This window comes from Brassica rapa, chromosome A06, assembly GCF_000309985.2.
Source record: "Brassica rapa cultivar Chiifu-401-42 chromosome A06, CAAS_Brap_v3.01, whole genome shotgun sequence".
Lineage (NCBI taxonomy): Eukaryota > Viridiplantae > Streptophyta > Magnoliopsida > Brassicales > Brassicaceae > Brassica > Brassica rapa.
Window position 1 is genome coordinate 9165439 of NC_024800.2, and position 10533 is coordinate 9175971.

The following is a 10533-nucleotide window of genomic DNA, read 5'->3' on the forward strand; positions in this document are numbered from 1 at the left end:
TATAATAAATATGATATCAACATGCGCAAGTTTACCGTTTGAATAATAAGGAAAGTTTTTAATATTTGTCTTAATTCTAAATCTTGCCCAATGGTAATCTAAATCGATAAAATTTAATGATTTCAACTTGTGCAAGTAATCCATATTGTGAATAAGTGATTTGCATATTTAATGATTTCAACTTGCGCAAGTAATCTATATTAGAAAGGTAAGTTATTAAAAACAAATTTTGTCAATAAGATATTTGCATATTTAATGATTTCAACTTGCGCGAGTAATCCATATTAGAAAGGTAAGTTATTAAAAACAAACAACCTAATTAGTAGGGGTGGACACTTTACCCGATATCCGAAGTGGCATCTGAACCCGATCCGAAAAACCCGAACCGAAATCCGAACCGAAGTAGCAAAATACCCGAACGGGTATTGAATAAGGAGAGATTGGATACCCGAACCCGAACGGATAATACCCGAACCCGAATGGATATCCGAAGATAACTGAACATATGTATAATTAACCTTATATTTTTAGTTTACATCTCTCATTTTATATAAAATATTTATATTGATACTACACATACTTTAAGTTCATATGATATATATACAATTACGAAAAAAATGATTTGCTACTCACTTAAAATGCATGTCAAGTTTTTTATTTAAAAAATTAACAAAAAGTTACATCTGAAATTTAAAAAAAAATAACTAAATTAATGCCTTTTTAGTTTTAAAATGTTATGTCCAAATCTATTAACTATTCAATCTATTAAAAATAAAAAATTAGTTAACTGAAAGTTATATTTTTAAATATAAGAAACTTGAGAAATGAAAATTTTAATTTTTTTAAATCTAAATATCCGAACCAGATCCAAAATAACCGAATCCGAACTAAAAATATCCGAACCCGTCCCGAAGTACAGAAATACCCGAACGGGTTCTACACCTCTATACCGAAATACCCTAAAATCTGAAATACCCGATCCGAACCCGAACGGGTACCCAAGGCTAAACTAAATCGATAATAATTATCCCCTAGCTATATATGGGCTTAACGAAATTGACAATAGTTTTGGGCTTGTCTACATAAGTGATTGATTAAAATAAATGAAAAAGAAAAATTCAAAAAAACCAGCCAATAGAATTATAACGTTTTTCCTGAAAAGCTCTATATGAATGTCACCTCAGCAGAAATCACTAAAGTGACTTTTCTTTTAATGTATAGGAGGATATTTTAATCTTTTTGTAGTATGATTTTCTTAATTAAGAAAAAGATCCGTAAAGAATTGGGTTTAATTAAGCCTTTCGTTCTCCTTCCCAGCCCAAAATATTAGAGCATGATTATCCTATGATCTTTAAGTGGGTTTTTAATGATTATTTAATATTTTAAATATATTTAAGTGGGGTTAAGAACTCTACTTAAGAAATTTCCGTTTTGAGCGGTTCAATAGGAGTTTTTTAATTAGGGGTTCTTAAAAAAAATTTAATAAAAATTTTATTTATTAAATAAAACATATTAAACATTTAAAACATAGATTAAAAAAACAAAGATTAGTACAATAATCGAGAATAATTCGAAAAAAAAAATCCAAGCTCGAATGGAAAAATTCTAAAAGGTTTAATCAAAATTTTCATCAAGTGATCCTTCAAAAGTGTTTTGAGAAAAAGAAACCATGAGATGAAATTTTTTTATAAAACTTGTTTACAAGTCAAAGGAAACTTGTTTATAAACTTGTTTATGAAACTTGTTTTCAAAAAAGAACTTGAGAAGGAACTTGAGAGAAAATGCATGATGAATGAAGAAAGTGTTGTGTTGTGAATAAAAGTTTGGTATACAAAGTTTATACAGACAAGACTATAAGAGTTTACAAGTTTATATAGACATAAAGCTTTACAAGTCCGTGACTGATGATTACAAGAGTTTGCAAGAATACAAGACTACAAGAGTTAGTACGTAAGCATTGCACAAGTGATTACTACACAAGTCCGTGACTGATGACTGATGACTGATGACTTTACACTCTTCTTGACCTGAAAAAAATGAGAACTTGACACCCTCTTCTCTCTCTCAAAGTGACAAGCCATGTGACCACAAAGAGCTTTAGAAGAAGTGACACCTTTACCACATTCTCTGCGAACTTCCTCTCTTTGAACTGCTCCATCTTCTACCTTAAAGACAAAAGATCAAACCACTATATAAGCACAGATCAGAAGAAGAAGAATGGGAAACTAGTGAGAACCCATTTATTTAAATTACCTCAAATCTTGGAAGAACACAATGAACTAGAGAATCATCAAGCTCAAAGCTTGATACTTTCTGACAGAGATCAGGTTTTAGCTCAAAGCTTGATACGTAAACGTTATACAAAAGAGAAATAACTCGTTTCCAAGTAATTTAGACACTCATCACTAAGAAAAATACAAACAAACACAGGATTTTACCCAAAGCGTTTGAGGAATGATCTATAAGCAGGCAATAATACTTCAGTAACAGCAATTCTTAGTGACTCTCTTAGCTCTGTGACTGGAACTGTCCATTGTGATTGTCTCTGATGCAACTCATCAAATTGCATATTGAACATCTTGAACCTGTTCCATTTTTTCAATATTCTTTAATCATTCATATATAAACATTTTTAGGTAATTAATATATAAACATTTTACAATAACTGTGTTTTTGGTTGGATGAAGGCTTACCTCTCTTTTGGGGAAAGCAGATTCAGGAATGTGTACACAGGTTTTAGAAGCAATCATAACAAAGTTTCGTGAGGCACCTTCATCCTTTGCCATATCAAGGAAGGCCTGGAGCTCCAAAGCCTTTCGGTAATACATCATGCCTCGCACTGGTTTATCAAAATCAGTCACAACATGTATATGGCAAGCACAATATCACAGAGCTAAAACTGAAGCTGAGTTTGTCTAATGAAAAAAACTACCACATACCAGTTTTGGTCAGTGTTTGGCCTCTGTAAGATGCCCACAGACGAAGCTCCTCTTCCAAGTCTTCTCACGGTGACAGTTTTCCTATTCTTGGTGAGCTTCTCCTTCTTAGCCTTAACCCTCTGTGCCTCAGCCAAAAAAGACATCCGCTTCGCCGTCTTTGCATACGGGTTCAACTTCAACATCACATTCAAATTCTTCAAAGGATTCTTCTTCATCACAGCTCTCTTCGCATCCTTCTTAATCGGCTTCACCACACTCTGCATATAAAGCCTATCATTAAGCTTCCTCCTTCTTTGCAGGCATCTAGAACAGAGTAGGCTGTGCACCAGAGGATGCTAAAATCTCTAAAGGCTTCAGAACTTTCGCAAGACTGGTGAAGCCTTGTGACTCCGAAGGAGTGAATCCACCTCCTCCTCCGTATAACGTCGTTAAGTTGTTGTTTACCGGAGAAGATAAGAAGTCAGGGACAGAGCTCAGATCCCTGTTCCTCAACTGTGTCAACGAACCAAAACCTTGGCCGAGGAAACAACAATCAGAACCGAAGCCAAAGGCATTGTCGAAAGGGTATCGGAATTAGGAACGTTGAGGAGACAAGAATTGTTGTTCGCTGTCAAGAACGAAGGCTGAGATGTGTCGATGCTAAAAGACGAGACGGAGAAGACGAGAAGACTAGACGGAGAAGACGAGAGAAAAGAAAAGAAAGAGAGAAAAAAAAAAGAAAAAAATAATAGAATCAATTGTTTGCTGACACGTGTTTCTAAAACCTACATAAAAATCGGTCACCAAAATCCTAACTTAAGAATCGATAATATGCATTATATTTAGTTTCCATTTAATTAAATGAGTTATTTTCTTTAAAAACTCAGTTAAGAAACAGGGATAATCCTGATCTTAGGGAGTCACCATCACCTGTTATCTGAGAAGGGAAACAGTTGATCCCTTTTAGAAGCAGCACAAGTTTTCAAAATCTAGTAAAACTAGGTATGTTGATAAAAAAAAGAAGTAAAACTAGGTGTTATTGTGCTGAGAAATAAAAGCTTTAAAACTTAAATTATATTTATAAAAAATAGTATATTGAGTATCTCAAAATCATTCTCAAATGATATATTTTTTTAAGGGGTTTTTGCCAAAACTAACACACAACTTGATTTTAACCCCAAATTTATACCCAAACTTGAATCAAATGCAAAACTAACCTAAAAATCTTGTGAAATTACAGTCCAGTCCCTTGTGATCAAACAAAAAAATAGAAGCTATTTTTACGAATATAGTCCTAGTAAGTCGTCTGAGTCGTCTGAGATGTTGGAAGTCGTCTGAACAACTTTAAAGTAAGTCTTCTGGTGTAGCTGATCTTAAAAGTAATTTATAAATTTTTTAAAAAATATTTTGATCACCGAAAAATTAAAATCATGTAATCTAAGTATTCCAGACGACTAAAATATAAGTCGTATGGTCAACGCAGAGGTTATTTTTACAATTGACTTTGAAATCTGTTATTTGAGACGACTGAAAAATAAGTCGTCTACTTTTGTTTGGTTAAAAAAAACTCCAAAAAAGCTACACGACTTACATTTCAGTCGTCATAGGTTAGTTTTGCTTTTGACTAGATTATTTCAGAATTTTGACTTTCCTGGACGACTTATATTATTTTAAAACTAGACGACTTACAATTAAGTCGTCATAGGTTAGTTTTGCAATTGAAAAAAAAAATCAATATTTAATTATATATAGACGACTTACAAGTCGTTCCGTCAGACGGCTCACTTGTAAGTCGTCCAGGATTTACGAGGTTTGACCAGAATCTCGGAATAAAATCTTGGAAGACTTACATGTAAGTTGTCGGGCGGATGACTGAATTGTAAATTGTCAGGGTATAATTAAATATTGAAGTTTTTTTTTCAATTGCAAAACTAACCTATAACGGCTTAATTGTAAGTCGCTTAGTGTTAATAAAATATTGATATTTCAATTTTCACCAGACGACTGAAATGTAAGTCGTTCGGGAAAGTCAAACTTGTGAAATAATCCAGTCAAATGCAAAACTAACCTATGATTACTGAAATGTAAGTCGTCTAGGTTCTTTGGCGTCTTTTTGTAATCAAACAAAATCAGACGACTTAACTTTCAGTCGTCTCAGGAAACAGATTTCAAAGTCAATTGCAAAAATAACCTCTGCGTTGACCAGACGACTTCCAGGTAAGTCGTCTACTGCCAGACGACTTCCCATGTAAGTTGTCTGATGAACAGATCTGGAAAAAAATTTGATTTCATACCTTAAATTGGTGAGATAACTTTCTTAGCACACATAAGGCTTCTCCAAACACACAGAATCTCAAACGAAAGTGACCCACTCAGAATCGCTAGCTTCTATGACTTTATGAACCATAAAAAATGTAAAATCAAAATCTTGGTTTTTTTACCTCAATGTGGAGAGAAAGTGAGAGATATGTTGTGTTTAGTTCATAAGAATGGAAAAAAAAAGAACGGTAACTCGATTTTGGGAGCATTAAGAGCTTCAAATTGGTTGTTCATGGTGGTTAGGGTATTGATGACAATGACAATCTTGTAATTACTTAAAGATGATGAGGGTGAGAGAGTAAAAATGTCATTTTCGAGAAAAAAAACAAAAAAAAAAAATTGATGGCATTTTCGTGAATTATATGAACTTGTGGGGTGAATAGGACAAAACCAATTTCCAAAAAAAAAAAAGTTAGTTTTGTGTTTGACTTTAAGTTGTAGATCAATTCTGCAAAAAACTTTTTTTTTAATGTGAAAATTTCATGGTTTTAAGATATCCACAATTAAATACTAATATTTTCACAAATGTACATATATATGTTTGCTGAAAATACCCATTTTAACACCTGTGAACTAATGCGATCAAAGTATGGACCACATAAAATTTGAATATATTTTATAAATAAAAAACCTAATTGATATCACCAAAATCGCAAACAATGTGAATTTACATTATAAAAAAAAACTAGATCTTGACCCGCCCGACCGGGCGGATATTTATTTTATGTTTTTGGTTTTTTTTGCGTATATTAAATGATTTATTTGTAACATTTAAACATAAATTTATATTGAAAATTAATCTTTGCAGTTATAATAAAAATTTAAATTAAAAGTTTAATAAAACATTTTGATATAAATGTTATCCTAATTAAAATAATATAGAGGTGTGTCATATATTTTTTCCAATTTCAAAATCTTAGCATCCCTTAAAAAAAATTATAAATACATAAATATATAAACATATTTGGAACTATAATTTCTATTAAAATAAATTTGTTAAAGAAAAATAAGTTTGTGCTAGTGTTGTTTATTTCTAGAGCTTGATCCGTGACTGTATAAATATTTGCTTTCACTTAAATTGTTTTCTTTGTACTAATGGTATAATATATATATATATATATTTTTTTTTAAATAAATTTTATTACATAATTGTTAATATAAAATTTTAAAACATAACAATTTTATTTATTACTTTTAATAATTATATTTTGTGATTTTAATTGTCTATTATATCACAATGTATCATATAAAAATCCAATATTATATGAATAAACTATTTCATATTTTATTTATATGTTATATAAATTGATTATGACGTGTGATTTTTTATTTTATTATTTATTACTAACAAATATTAAAAATATTTAATATGTTAATATGAAATATATTAGGAAATATTTTGGTTAAGATTTGATTAAGTAAATCTATTATTTAAATAAGGAAAATACATTTGGAAAAGACAAGCATACTTAAATATAGGTTCAATAAATATCTCAAAGGCATTTTAATGTAAATAAATGATAAAATTAAGGGGTATTTCTATTTTGTACTTCTGTTTTAATAAAGTAGATATATATATTTTTTTTTTTAAATAAATTTTATTACATAATTGTTAATATAAAATTTTAAAACATAACAATTTTATTTATTACTTTTAATAATTATATTTTGTGATTTTAATTGTCTATTATATCACAATGTATCATATAAAAATCCAATATTATATGAATAAACTATTTCATATTTTATTTATATGTTATATAAATTGATTATGACGTGTGATTTTTTATTTTATTATTTATTACTAACAAATATTAAAAATATTTAATATGTTAATATGAAATATATTAGAAAATATTTTGGTTAAGATTTGATTAAGTAAATCTATTATTTAAATAAGGAAAATACATTAGGAAAAGACAAGCATACTTAAATATAGGTTCAATAAATATCTCAATGGCATTTTAATGTAAATAAATGATAAATTTAAGGGGTATTTCTATTTTGTACTTCTGTTTTAATAAAGTAGATAGGTTTGATATTACCAGCGTTGAGTTCAGTTACTAAGGGTCTGACTGGTTTAAACGCAGCAGTTGCGGTTGCGGCTGCGGGCGTTTGCAGATGCGGATGGCTGCAGTTTCTAGCGGTTTTAAGAGATTTGTACGACTGGTTCTGCGGTTAAAAATTGGTGCGTTTGCGGGATACTTATGACTGGTTAACTACCAAATACAACAGCGGTTAAATAATAAATTAACAATATATAATTATAAAAATATCAAAAATCATAATATTATAATAAATATGTAAATTATATTTTCAAAGTTATAGTGTTAAATTTTTAAAATTATAGAAAATATTTTTATTTTAAAATTTTAAAATATTAATTACAATATAATAGATATATTTTAGTATTTTTATAATTTCATTTTAAAAAATTTATTTTTATTTTTATTTTTGTATTTATATGGTTTTTTAAAAAAAGAAAAAAAAATTATCCTCCCGCAACCGCCCGCAACCACAAACGCTAACTGGAACCAGCTTTTGAATTTAAGAGGTTCGGAGCGATGTGAAACGATTTGTAGCAGTCTGTATGATTGTTTCGAAACGCTGTCAACCGCTACCAATCGCAAAAGCTGCGTTTGCGGGTGGTAGCGGGGAAACCAGTCAAGCTCTAAACATGTGACGATCAAACCAAAACGATTCTTTTTACTTTTATATGTAGTTTAAAATTATAATTGATATACAATGTATTTTATCCATTTTTTAGCATGGTATATAAGTATTTTAAGATATAATTATTCAATTTTGGAGTTTTTTTTAGCATATTTTCAAATTCATGAGTGTTTTGAAGGAAAATAATGATTTTTGGAGTATTTTAGAAATAAAATGAGAAGAAGCTTTTAGCTAACCATCGAACCAGTCCGAAGGTCTACACTCAGAGACAAACGTCGATCGACATCGAAACGCGCAAGACAGCCGACTTAAATTCCAAGTCACACACATTTACAGACATACCTCTGGTCGATTTTAACCTAATATTTATTTATTCTACCATTATTCTAGGCAAGGCATGCTTTTCATACTTTCATAATTTTCGCAGCAAACAATACTTATGATTTTTAGTAGTTTAGAGAGAAGATCCAAGACTCTTTCAGATATTTGTATTAGAACTCTAGTATTTCTAACTCTATTCTGCAGTGTATGTTTATGATTATAAATTATTTTGCTACGTCTCAGTAATTCATCTGTTAGATTTAGGGTTCAAATAAATTATGAGGAATTGGCCAAAATATAGAATTGCTAAGGTGATAAATATCATTCAAGGAATTGTGGTTAATGCATGTGTTCTACAGTAGCTAACTAGAACCTTGAACATAGGATTGTGAACAACTACGACGGTAGGTTCTGTACCATAATTAATTCTCTTGAGGTAGGTTCTGTACAAGCGAAAGCTGATTTAGACAATACAGTTGAACCTATCGATCAACTCGCTTACGCTTTCCTAACAGAACATCGATCGACGTTCTTATCATAACATATAACATCGATCGGCGTTTGATCCGTATCAACAAGCGAGAGCTGGAATATTGGACTTAGTCAATAGGATTGATTCAACAGCGAAAGCTGGAATACTTTCTCATAAGAAGTCGAGTTCTAGGATTGACAACCTAAGTATTTTATACCTCTATAATTCTGATTATCTGAATAGAAACCTTAGATCTAGCGTTTTCTAATAATTGTGTACAAACCTCAAACCAACCAACTGAACAACTGTCTTGTTCCCTTCGCTTGCTTATTTATTGTTTTAATAATTTATCTAGCTTAACCACTGCTGATTATGATCTACTGTGTGTCATATTTCTTCGTGGATTCAATCCTTAAGTATTACAAGTGAACCTCTTATTTGAGAGAGTAAAAGTCACTTTCTTAGGATACTTTGAATGGTATCAATAATATAACCAAAAATGTTTTTATTTTGTTCTAATCTTTGTAGGTTTATATTTTGGAGAATTTTAGTTCTTTTCCTTGGCCTTATGTAGGGACAAAAAAAATCGAGTAACAAAAGAGAAAAGGCGGAACATTATAAATTTCTCACAAATACTGATGTGGCTGGCATCTATATTATTAAAACTGAAATACTTTTTGGTACTATTTCAAAACATGAATAACAATATAAATAAAAATTATTTGAAAACATGGATAGGTGTAAAAAAAATATAGTGTCCTTTTAGTAATTTTATTAGTATAATTACATTAGTTGTCTTTTCATATTTCATTCAGTTTAACAATTTCATTAATTATATTACCTTAACAATTCATCACAATATTAATTATATTACCATAATAATAACAGTGCAAATTTTTATTTATTAGTTAATCAAATTAACTTTGTGCCAATTATAAAATCTAAAATCTAAAATAACTGGATTTTGCATATAGTTAAACGTTTGGCTTAGTTTGTTTTACGAAAACTTTCTTTTTATTTTATTTTAAATCAGTGGAAAATTACATAGGTACAAACATAATTAAAAACATATTTTGTGAATAAAATAATAACTTAAATAAAAATAATAAAAATGTATTACATTTATTATCACTTAATTTTTCGTTCCATATAATTATTTTACTAAATAATTTTTTTTATTTCACTTAATTTAGCCAAACACATAGTAATAGTCTTTTTATTAGTTTATATAAAATCAGTTAGACCTAAACATTGGCTATCTTTTTAGGTACATGTTGTTCTTTTCAAATATCATTTTTTTTTAAATTAAGACATGTTTGAATATTATAAATTTATGTTTGGGTTCTGATTAGGGTCTTTATAGGTCTGGATGAGTTCAGTTTTGATGTATAGAAACCTAAAAATCTCTAAATAACAAATGTATCTGAAACGAGTTCAGATTTTTGTACCAAAAATAACCATATTATTCTACTCGGTTAGATATTTTGAATACAATTAGTTATATTACGACATATCAAAAATATATAACACTAATTATAAAAAATAAATATCAGTGTATAAAAATGTAAAAAAGTGCGGGCGTTTAGGTCAATCTCTAGTGTGCATTATTAAACCAGGAGAAAAAAAATAAATGAATGAAAATGAAATCTATACTATTATTTGAGAAGTGAATTTGCTTATTTGTCATTTTCTCTATAATTTTAGGTTGAGTCATATTTTTAATTTAGACTAAATAATTTTTGATATCTTTAATGAATAATTATATAATTTATTTTTTAATTGATTATAAATTAAATATTATACAAATTATCTTAAAAGAAATAAAATGGA

General features: G+C 29.3%; 1 long non-coding RNA gene across 2 annotated transcripts; it reads right to left on the reverse strand.

Annotated features, from left to right (window-relative positions):
* Window positions 1-1789: 1789 nt before the first annotated feature.
* Window positions 1790-9000, reverse strand: LOC103872919. Of its 2 annotated transcripts, XR_004448561.1 has the most exons (6): window positions 8987-9000; window positions 2940-3227; window positions 2694-2839; window positions 2254-2585; window positions 2114-2165; window positions 1790-2027 (listed from the first exon to the last, which is right to left on the reverse strand). It is a non-coding gene; the product is annotated as an uncharacterized LOC103872919 (long non-coding RNA). The 2 variants fall into 2 exon arrangements; XR_633794.3 differs by lacking the exon at window positions 8987-9000 and having other exon boundaries at window positions 2940-3818.
* Between the last annotated feature and the right edge of the window lie 1533 nt (window positions 9001-10533).